The sequence below is a fragment of the Tachyglossus aculeatus genome, chromosome 2 (genome assembly GCF_015852505.1).
Source record: "Tachyglossus aculeatus isolate mTacAcu1 chromosome 2, mTacAcu1.pri, whole genome shotgun sequence".
Taxonomy (NCBI): Eukaryota; Metazoa; Chordata; class Mammalia; order Monotremata; family Tachyglossidae; genus Tachyglossus; species Tachyglossus aculeatus.
The window spans coordinates 83,783,801-83,793,779 of record NC_052067.1 but is presented as its reverse complement, the minus strand read 5'-3'; the positions used below and the strand labels follow the sequence as shown (position 1 = coordinate 83,793,779).

The 9,979-nt window shown below is 43.7% G+C and overlaps 1 protein-coding gene across 1 annotated transcript in view; it reads left to right on the top strand.

Annotated features, from left to right (window-relative positions):
• The first annotated feature begins 982 nt into the window (after positions 1 to 982).
• TBPL1 (TATA-box binding protein like 1) overlaps positions 983 to 9,979 on the top strand; it is a 65,127-nt gene continuing 56,130 nt past the window's right edge. The window contains exon 1 of the mRNA XM_038766466.1: positions 983 to 1,068. The gene's annotated coding sequence lies outside the window, so the exon portion shown is untranslated. The remainder of the gene's footprint in view (positions 1,069 to 9,979) is intronic.

Genomic DNA, 9,979 nt, shown 5'->3' with positions numbered 1-9,979 from the left:
CTGTAAAATGGGGATTAAGAGAAGCAGCGTGGTTCAGTGGAAAGAGCCCGGGCTTTGGAGTCAGAGGTCATGGGTTCAAATCCTGGCCCCTCCAACTGTCAGCTGTGTGACTTTGGGCAAGTCAGCTGTGTGAGTTTGGGCAAGTCACTTAACTTCTCTGTTCCCTCATCTGTAAAATGGGGATTAAGATTGTGAGTCCCCCGTGGGACAACCTGATCACCTTGTAACCTCCCCAGTGCTTAGAACAGTGCTTTGCACATAGTAAGTGCTTAACAAATACCATTATTATTAGTAGTAGTAGTAGTAGTACTACTCTCTCTCCTCCTCCTCCTCCCCCTTTTAGACTGTGAGCCCACTGTTGGGTAGGGACTGTCTCTATATGTTGCCAATTTATACTTCCCAAGCGTTTAGTACAGTGCTCTGCACACAGTAAGCGCTCAATAAATACGATTGATGGTGATGATGATAGTAGTACCCCAGGAACTCTCCTGGCTCCTGCAGCACCCATTCATTTAATTGTATTTTTTGAGCGCTGTGTGCAGAGCACTGTACTAAGTGCTTGGAAGAAAGTACAATCCGGCAACAGATAGAGACAATCCCTACCCAACAACAGGCTCACAGTGGCCAATGGTGAATTTTATTTTGTGGCAAATCTCATTGCCTGAGCTGTAAAGGGGGGGGTGGGTGGGTGTGTGTGTGTGTGTGTGTGTGTGTGTGTGTGTGTAAAAAATTGGTAACTGCTCTTGTGAGCTGTTGAGAATTCAATTTGCCTAGTTTCTCTCGGCCCAGGTTTCTTTGTTTGGGTGAATTTCCCGTTTCTATTCGTGCTTTGGTCCACATGGCGGCAGTCCTGCTACTTTAACTGTCAGGTTTTTTTGTTTCGCTTTGTTTTGTTTTGTTTTGTTTTGTTTTTTTTCTTGAGAAATTTGAACGGGAACCGTGAGAGCAGCAGAAACGAACGTTCAACTCAAATAAACCCCGCAGCCCCGACCGCTTCCAAGAGACTAAACGAGGGATTGAAGAGCTCATGCCGAAAATTATTCATAAAATTAGATTTCGTTGTCGAAGGTAAGAAAAGATAAAGATTCCCTTGACATCAGATCGGACCAAACTTTGAGCTAGAATTTGCTCACGGAAGCTAATCTTTTTGTTCTCTCGGTCTCTACCTCCATTTCTGTATAGAAGTTCATAACTACAATGTTAGATATTAAAATAATAATTTCTTCCATATTAAAAATCGTGTTTTCTGCCATTGAGACGACGGTGCTTTTATATTGTTTACTTAATATTGTATTCGTCCTAGAGATAGGGGGCATGAAGAGTAGGAAGGAGGAAAGAGAAGGAGATAAAAAGTAATTAGAAATGCATTGTGTTTCTGCTTTTCTCCATCCACTCACAGAATAATGAAACAAAACAGGAGCAATTCATCTCTATTAAATGGCAGTTTTCAACAAGAGATTAGAAATATGTAATATAATGAATCCCACTAAATCCAGAAAAGAACATAACACACTGAAATAGGAACTGAAAGGCAACCCGAATTATACATATTTGGATCTTGGAAAACTATTCCTGTACCACAATTGAAATTTATTTTAAGTTTTGTTTTCTCTCAAGTAAGCACAGTAAGCACAAACAATGCCATCATCACTTATTTATTTGTATTAATATCTGTCTCCCCTTCTAGACTGTAAGCTCACTGTGGGCAGGGAGCGTGCCTTTCAACTCTCTTCTATTGTACTCTCCCAAGGCCTTAGCACAGTGTTTGGCACATAATAAGTTCTCAATAAAGCCATGAATGATTGTAAAGGAGGAGATGGATGGTATTTATTAATCGCTTACTATGTGTATGATGCTAAGCACTTGGGAAAGTACAAAAGAGTAAATTAACAGTTCAAAGAATTTACAATCTAGAGGGGACCTTATGATTTAAACTAGAGTTTATTCATTCAGTTGTATTTACTGAGCACTTACTGTGTGCAGAGCAGTGTACTAAGCACTTGGAAAGTACAATTCGGCAACAGATTAGAGAAAATCCCTACCCAACAATGGGCTCACAGTCTAGAAGAGGGAGACAGACAACAAAACAAGTAGACAGACATCAATAGCATCAAAATAGATAAATAGAATTATAGATATATGTACACATCATTAATAAAATAAATAGAATAGAGAATAGAATATACTAGAGAATAGAGAAGCAGCGTGGCTCAGTGGAAAGAGCATGGGCTTTGGAGTCAGAGGTCATGGGTTCAAATCACAGCTTCGCCAACTGTCAGCTGTGTGACTTTGATCAAGTCACTTCACTTCTCTGTTCCTCAGTTCCCTCATCTGTAAAATGGGGATTAAAACTGTGAACCTCCTGTGGGACAACCTGATCACCTTGTAACCTCCCCAGTGCTTAGAACAGCGCTTTGCACATAGTAAGCGCTTAACAAATCCCATCATTATTGTTATTGGAGCATCGTGGTTTAGTGGAAAGAGCCCGGGCTTGGGAGTCAGAGGACATGGGTTCTAATCCCGGCTCCACCACTTGTCTGCTGTGTTACCTTGGGCAAATTGCTTAACTTCTCTGTGCTTCAGTTACGTCATCCATAAATGGAGATCAAAACTGTGAGACCCCTGTGGGACATCCTGATTGCCTTGTATCTACTCCAGCACTTAGAACAGTGCTCAGCACATAGTAAGTGCTTAACAAGTATCATTATTGAGTGCTTACTATGTGCAGAGCAACTTACTAAGTGTTTCTTTTAGACTGTGAGCCCACTTTTGGGTAGGGACTGTCTCTATATGTTGCCAACTTGTACTTCCCAAGCGCTTAGTACAGTGTTCTGCACACAGTAAGTGCTCAATAAATATGATGATGATGATGATGATATAATAATAAATATCTACAAATATACGCAATGGCTGTGGGGCGGGGAAGGGGGTAGTGCAGAGGGAGAGAGTAGGGGCGATGGGGCGGGGAGGAGGAGGAGGAGAGGAAAAGGGGGGCTCAGTCTGGGAAGGCCTCCTGGAGTTCATCCAACCAGACTGTACACTCCTCCAGGACAGGAACAGGAGGGAAACAGCACTGCCTTTGTGAGTTTTCCTACTGTGTTTTTGTTTTTTTTTTAAATGGTGTTTAAGTGCTCACCGGGTGCCAGGTACTGTTCTAAGTGCTGGGGAGATACCCAGTTCATGTCCCACCTGGGGCTCACAGTCTTAATCCCCATTTTATAGATAAGGTAATTGAAGCACAGAGAAGTGAAGTGATTCGCCCAAAGTCACCCAAAAGACAAGTGGCGGAACTGGGATTAGAACCCAGGTCCTTCTGACTCCTAGGCCTGTGCTCTATTCACTAGTCCACACTGCTTCTGTTGCGGTCACTGCTGTTACTATAATATGCAAATACAGGAGCGAATCATGTTTTGGCCAAGTTAAATCATGTTTTAACTGCCCCACTATCTCCATTCCCCCATTCTTCCCGACGCTCTGACACGGCAGGCTGGAAGCTACTCCAAGAGCTTGTCTAGACCAGTCTTTCACTAGGTAGGAAAACAATGAAAATTTCCAGGGCAGAGTTTTATTTTTTAAAGAGCTCCAAGGATGGGGACTCCACCTTGGTCATCTATTCCATTCTTCATCACCCAGAAAGGCAGGAAGCCCTTCCTCAAACTGAAATCACTCCCTTAATTTATGTTCATATCGTCTTGTTTGGGCTTCAATAACCCACCTTGCACTTGTATTTTTCCAAGTGCTTAGAATATTGCTCCACACCCAGAAAGTACTCAATACATACCACTGATTGATTAAACAATAATCTTTAGCTTCACCCTTTAGCTTTTTCTTCTCCATTTTATAATTGAAATTCACTCTGGATATTAATATTTTATTGAGGCTGCAAGCCATGGAAGGGCCAACTGCAGCTATGAAATAAGTAAAACGTTTAAGCTGTGCTTGGTGGCCAGGCATAAATGAGGAAGTGAGGAGAAGGGAAAATGAAGGACTGATGAAATGGTGGGGATGCCTGCAGGAGCTGCGGAGAAAGTACTTTAAAAGCAGTGGTGGCAAGAATGGGGAAGAAGTTTTAAGAAGGGATGAAAGGCCGGAAAGGATGGGGTAAGTTTTTCAGTTTTCCAGCTGAGAAAATGCAACAAATTTACTCTGGGTGTAAATAAAAATTAGCCATCCTGCTGTCATAGATCTGGTATGGTCAGTGAGCTCACAACTGAAGCATTGAGCAGAATTGAGTAATAGGTCCAGTCCCTTAAACATTTTTTTTGGCATTTAAGTGCCTACTAAGCGCTCAACTAAGGGATGGGGTAGATACGAGTTAATCAGGATGGACACCGTCCATATCCTAAACGGGACTCAGACTTAATCCCCATTTCACAGATGAGGTAACTGAGGCACAGAGAAGTGAAGTGGCTTGCCCCAAGTCCCACAGCAGAGAAGCGAGATCTATTCACTAGGCCATGCTGCTTCTCCTCCATTCTGTGCTGCTGTGTTTGGAGATGCAAGAAGAGATTTGGAAATTGATGTTGGTATGGTTCCAATCCTCCAGTAAACCTTTCCAACTTATCCGGCTGTGAGCACCATCAAGTCCTTAAGGAACCCATCCAGGAGCTGCTGGAGGCTGTGAGCCCACTGTTGGGTAGGGACTGTCTCTATATGTTGCCAACTTGTACTTCCCAAGTGCTTAGTACAGCGCTCTGCACACAGTAAGCGCTCAATAAATACGATTGATTGATTGATTGAGGCTTGCCCTGGAAGCACATAAAGCGGGTAGCTGATTGAGCTTGCGACACCAGCCAAGATTCCCTAGGGCTAAAGCACAGTGCTGAACTCCCTGCAGGTACTCACTAACTAGAGAATTTACTAGTGATGTAGCCCTGTGGTGAATATTGTTACATAAAGTCTGCTAGATTGTAACCTTATTATGGGTTTATTCTGTTATACTGGACTCTCCCAAGGGCTTAATACATTGGTCTGCACAAAGTAAGCACTCAATACAATTGATGAAGTTGATTTCACAATTCCAATATTCATAAAAAAAATACTCCCCAGAGGGTTTGCAGTAGTAATTTCTGCTAAAATGCATGTTTTCATAAAATAATTTGTTGGAGAGCCCATAATGGAGCAACTGGGGAAGAATGCTGTAGCTATGATGCCCCAAGCGGGGCAAAGAGGAGGAGGAAGAGTTTCGGGGATACTGTAGCAGGAAAGCTATTCAGGTAAAAGACGGCAACTTGTGAAAACCTTCTCTAGCATTTCAAGTATTTACAATTCATTGATTCCAAGAAACTGATTTTATGTGGTGTAAATTGATTTATTGTCTGGGAATACCGGGCAGGTAGATTGACTGCCAATTTTTCAGGCAGGCCTAGTCTCAGGAATAACCCAGGTTTACAAGTTCCTGATTACTGACTGTACCTCGCTCTCGCCTGTCCCGCCATCGACCCCCGGCCCACGTCATCCCCCGGGCCTGGAATGCCCTCCCTCCGCACATCAGCCAAGCTAGCTCTCTTCCTCCCTTCAAGGCCCTGCTGAGAGCTCACCTCCTCCAGGAGGCCTTCCCAGACTGAGCCCCTTCTTTCCCCTCCCCCTCGTCCCCCTCTCCATCCCCCCATCTTACCTCCTTCCCTTCCCCACAACACCTGTATATATGTATATACGGTTGTACATATTTATTACTCTATTTATTTATTTATTTATTTATTTTACTTGTACATTTCTATCCTACTTATTTTATTTTGTTGGTATGTTTGGTTTTGTTCTTTGTCTCCCCCTTTTAGACTGTGAGCCCACTGTTGGGTAGGGACTGTCTCTATGTGATGCCAATTTGTACTTCCCAAGTGCTTGGTACAGTGCTCTGCACATAGTAAGCGCTCAATAAATACGATTGATTGATTGATACTGACTGAGTCCTGCAATTCCACAGCTAGATAACTCTCCATGCACACAGAAGCCGAGGGACCTACCGCTAAGTGTTGTGCAAATCTGACTCTTGGGAGAAGACTTCTGATTCTGCTTACAAGCTTGGCTCACATTACTAGCCAGGATCAGGGCTGCAGGTGAGGATGGAAGTGGGAGAATCAATCAATCAATCAATCAATCGTATTTATTGAGCACTTACTGTGTGCAGAGCACTGTACTAAGCGCTTGGGAAGTACAAGTTGACAATATATGGAGACGGTCCTTACCCAACAGTGGGCTCACAGTCTAGAAGAAGACCCCTCTGCCCTCCCCACCGATGCCAATGCCCCTCAGAGCAAGCAATGTTCAACTGACGTGACCACGGAAAGGCAAAGAGGCAAGGGGCAATCAATGTGTCCCCATCAGCCACACCCATTTCACCTGGATAGTGGGGATTCTTGGCCCATTCATTCATTCAATCGTATTTATTGAGCGCTTACTGTGTGCAGAGCACTTGGGAAGTCCAAGTCGGCAACATATAGAGACGGTCCCTACCCAACAACGGGCTCACAGGCTAGAAGGGGGAGACAGACAACAAAACAAAACATGTAGACAGGTGTCAAAATAGAACAAATAGAATTAAAGTCCACCTTGCCTGGGGGGCAGAAAGGAGGAGAGACACTCAAGATCTTTAAACCGAGGGTGCCCAGGCCAAAGGAAGGGCACAAAGAGACTTGAAGTCCTCCCAAACACAACAGTGCCCCAGGCACGGGATTTGAATTATTTCCTGGTATAGTGGGGCACCACAGCCGGTGCCACAGACTGAAGAGCGGGGACGGTAGCCACATGTGTATGCTGGCCCCCAACTTGCCAACATCCAATTTGGAAGAAAAATGCCAACCAGGCACCCAGGACCTGGTGGAAGGGGTAATAGCCCTCTCCCTCCATTCACATGATCCCATCATCGATCCCCAAACTGGGAAAGGTGAGAAACCCGAGTCTTTAATAATAATAATGATGGCATTTAAGCGCTTACTATGTGCAAAGCACTGTGTTTGCCTTCCCCCGTGGGTTGCAAGCATGGTGAGAGCAGGCCAACATAGGTACCAGGTTTAAGGGTGGGGAAACTGTGCTTGACCTGCCAGGGAACTCAGCCCCAGGGATCCTCTTTGTCCAGGCCTGATACACTCTTCCTGCCCAACTGCTGAAGACTGGCAGAGAAATGAATGTATGTATGTATGTATGAAGTAATATACAATAGTTCAAGATTTATAAGGCTAGAACTTGACCTTAAGCTTTAGAAGGCTTTTTTCATTTTCCATAACCTTCTTGGATTCCACTAGGTGTGATAGAAGTCCTTTATATCAATTGTTTTCAAAACATCATTTCTCATTCAAATATTAATTTTGGATAAGGAGTGGGGAGAGGTTTGCAGGGAGTCAAACTACAGTGTTATGATGATGATTATGATGATGATGATGGTATTTGTTAAGCACTTACGATGTGCCAAGCACTGTTCTAAGAGCTGTATGGGGTGGGGGGGGGGGGGATACAAGGTAATCAGGTTGTCCCACGTGGTGCTCCCAGTCTTAATCCCCATTATACAGATGAGGTAACTGAGGCACAAAGAATTTAAGTGACTTGCCCAAAGTCACACAGCTGACAAGTGGTGGAGCCAGGATTAGAACCCATGACCTCTGACTCCCAAGCCCGTGCTCTTTCCACTGAGCCATGAATGAGATTTGAAGATAATATGGTCCCACATTCAGCAATTCCTTTTCCAGTGTGTGGAGAACCAGGAAATTGTGCTAGAGACTCCTGCATTCTCTCTTCATTCTGGTTTTCACATCTACTGTGGAGCACCGAGTCAAGTATCTGGAACCATAAAACTCAATTTCAGGTATTTTATTTTTAAAATCAAAGGTTCCCATGTATTTGGATACCCCTTTATCAATCAATCAATCATATTTATTGAGCGCTTATTGTGTGCAGAGAGCACTGTACTAAGCGCTTGGGAAGTACAAGTTGTCAACATATAGAGACGGTCCCTACCCAATAGTGGGCTCACAGTCTAGAAGAATAATAATGGCATTTATTAAGCACTTACTATGTGCAAAGCACTGTTCTAAGAGCTGGGGAAGTTACAAGGTGATCAGGTTGTCCCACGGGGGCCTCACAGTCTTAATCCCCATTTTACAGATGAGGTAACTGAGGCCCAGAGAAGTTAAGTGATTTATCCAAGGTCACACAGCTGATAATTGGTGGAGCCGGCATTTGAACCCATGACCTCTGACTCCAAAGCCCATGCTCTTTCCACTGAGCCACGCTGCTTCTCTTGATATTCTTTATATCCCTTTATATCCTACTTAGCCATGACAAAAAACAAGCAGTTTGGTTGGCACCTATTTAGCACCTAATACATGTTTTAATTAAGAGAAATGCAAAGGACCTTCAAGAAAAAAAGACCCTTTGCGCTATTAATTTTAAAAATCAAAGGTTCCCATATATTTGGATATTTCTTTATTTCCTACTTAGCTTGAGAAAGACAAGCAATTTGGTTGGCACCTATTTAGCACCGAATACATGTTTTAATTAAGAGAAATGCAAAGGACCACCAAGAAAAAAAAGGTCTTCTGTACTATTTTTAACTGTCCAGTGCACACCCAAAAAAAAAGAAAAATGAAGGTTTATGGTGTGGGGGGACCTTTATGCTATTGATGCCTGTCTGTTTTGTTTTGTTTTGTTTTTTTGTCTGTCTCCCCGCTTCTAGATTGTGAGCCCGTTTTGGGCAGGGATTGTCTCTATCTGTTGCCGAATTGTACTTTCCAAGTGCTTAGTACAGCACTCTGCATACAGTAAGCGCTCAATAAATACGATGGAATGAATGAAAATACTCTTAAAAAATATAAATTGGGAAAAGCCTAGAAAGCGCCTCAGTCAAATGACTTCTGGCTCAACACTTCTACTCTCAGTCGGTGACTTTGGTGGGACAGCAGGTCCCTTTTCTCTTTAAAATTGACTGACGCAACCTCATTTATTAATTCATTAAATCGTATTTATTGAGCGCTAACTGTGTGCAGAGCACTGGGCTAAGCGCTTAGAAAGTACAATTCGGCAACAGATAGAGACCATCCCTACCCAACAACAGGCTCACAATCTAGAAGGGGGAGACAGACAACACGCTGAAAAGTGGCGTGGTTTAGTGGAAAGAGCCCGGGCTTGGGAGTCAGAATCATGGGTTCTAATCCTGACCACCACTTGTCAGCTTTGTGATTTTGGGCAAGTCACTTAACTGCTCTGTGCCTCAGTTCCCTCATAATAATAATAATAATAATAGCATTTATTAAGCGCTTACTATATGCCAAGCACCGTTCTAAGCACTGGGGAGGTTACAAGGTGATCAGGTTGTCCCACAGGGGGCTCACAGTCTTAATCCCCATTTTACAGAAGAGGTAACTGAGGCCCAGAGGAGTTCAGTGACTTGCCCAAAGTCACACAGCTGTCAAGTGCTGAAGCCGGGATTTGAACCCACAACCTCTGACTCCAAAGTCCGGGCTCTTTCCACTGAGCCACGCTGCTTCTTTTCATCTGTAAAATGGTGAATAATGATAATAATAATAATAATAATAATAAATGTTACATATAATATGTAATAATAATAATGGCATGTATTAAGCGCTTACTATGTGCAAAGCACTGTTCTAAGCACTGAGGGGATACAAGGTGATCAGGTTGTCCCACGGGGGCTCACAGTCTTCATCCCCATTTTACAGATGAGGGAACTGAGGCTCAGAGAAGTTAAGTGACTTGCCCGAGGTCACACAGCAGACTTGTGGTGGATCTGGGATTAGAACCCATGACCTCTGGCTCCCAAGCCCGGGCTCTTTCCACTGAGCCATGCTGCTTCCCCAAAATGATGGCATTTATTAAGCGCTCACTATGTGCAAAGCACTGTTCTAAGCGCTGGGGAGGTTACAAGGTGATCAGGTTGTCCCATGGGGGAGGCTCACAGTCTTAATCCCCATTTTACAGATGAGGTGGCTGAGGCACAGAGAAGTGAAGTGACTTGGCCAAATTCACA